This window comes from Schistocerca nitens, chromosome 1, assembly GCF_023898315.1.
Source record: "Schistocerca nitens isolate TAMUIC-IGC-003100 chromosome 1, iqSchNite1.1, whole genome shotgun sequence".
NCBI classification, from domain to species: domain Eukaryota; kingdom Metazoa; phylum Arthropoda; class Insecta; order Orthoptera; family Acrididae; genus Schistocerca; species Schistocerca nitens.
The window spans coordinates 870022138-870023471 of NC_064614.1; the positions used below are offsets into that span (position 1 = coordinate 870022138).

General features: G+C 41.0%; 1 pseudogene; it reads right to left on the reverse strand.

Moving 5' to 3' along the window:
* Nucleotides 1–289: 289 nt before the first annotated feature.
* LOC126237254 (sorting nexin-12-like) lies at nt 290–780 on the reverse strand (annotated as a pseudogene).
* Nucleotides 781–1334: the final 554 nt, after the last annotated feature.

The window sequence follows — 1334 nt, forward strand, 5'->3', positions numbered from 1 at the left end:
ATACATTATCTGTGGCTGAATAATCAATTTCACTCAAGTAATACACATATGGACTATATCAAATGTTAATGCTTTTCCTGTAATTTTTCACTAAATTAAAAGCCTTCATAAGGGATGGTTAAATACTAACACAAACACGCAAAACAACTCATCACCAGATCATCTGACTTCTATCTGCAGGATAGCACAGTAGAGCTTGTAACTTAGAAATGACAAAGTTGTCAATTCTGATATTAACCAAACAATAAATGAAAATGAAATTTGAATATTACAAATACATATTTGAATATTATGCATTCCTGATATTTTCTGGGGCATAGTTTTTATCAGTAACTGATCCTTCAATAACATGTGAAGACATCGTTCCTTCGCGAAAGAGGATGACCTGCAAACTTGCTCACAAAGCTTTCCAGTCCTTTTCTTCTGTCCTCTATAAAATCTTCTTCAAACGTACAATAATCCCCTCTGAATGGCTTCCGACGCAACCAAGCTTTGCCTGGCAAAGGAGGCACAACGGTCTGACTATCTCCTTCAAGTTCATTTCTGAGCCATTCGAAATCACTGCATCTCCGGCGAACGCACAGTTCCTTCACTCTGTTGACAGGCAGATTTGTTCTCAATCCAACTTCATAATCAGTGTATCTTTTTCTTTCCAACAGAACGAGTAATAGGATCTATTATGTCGATTTCAAGAAAACTCTCTGGCTCCGCATAAACATCATGTAATGTTCGTTTCTTGACATTGAGGCGTCACTTTATGTCCACCGAGGTAACAGGCATCAGGCGAAACACCTGCCCCTATACTAAGGGTAAGGTTGCTTATTGTAACACAAATGAGGATGGAGGTGCTGTTATTGCGTTGGAAACTGCGAATCTCTTTTCTCCAGCAGCATGGTTCAATCAAATTAATGTGGCCACCACGTTCGACGTCACAGATGGCAGGTGGCAGCACTAGCAGTGGAGGGTATATAAAGTTGTAGGCGTAATTCGGAAACTGAGCGATATATCTGACGTTCAAAAAGGCATTATCATTGGCTTTCGGGACAAGATTGGAAAAATTTCCGAGAGAAAAGTGTGTCAACTCTTCGCGTGACGACGTTCACTGCGCATGGCAAAATTGCGCTATCCAAAACCGGCGACAATGCGGCTGTGGTGCATCACAGGCTATGAATGACAGAGGGCAACGACGGTTTCGGAGATGTGTGCAGGTGAACAGACGTGCAAGTTCAGATTGGATTCCAGTAGGAATTTTTTGCACCGCGATCACACAAATATTATCGCAAACATGTGAAACTCCAGCATTGGTCGTACAGATTTGAAACCGTTCTTTTACT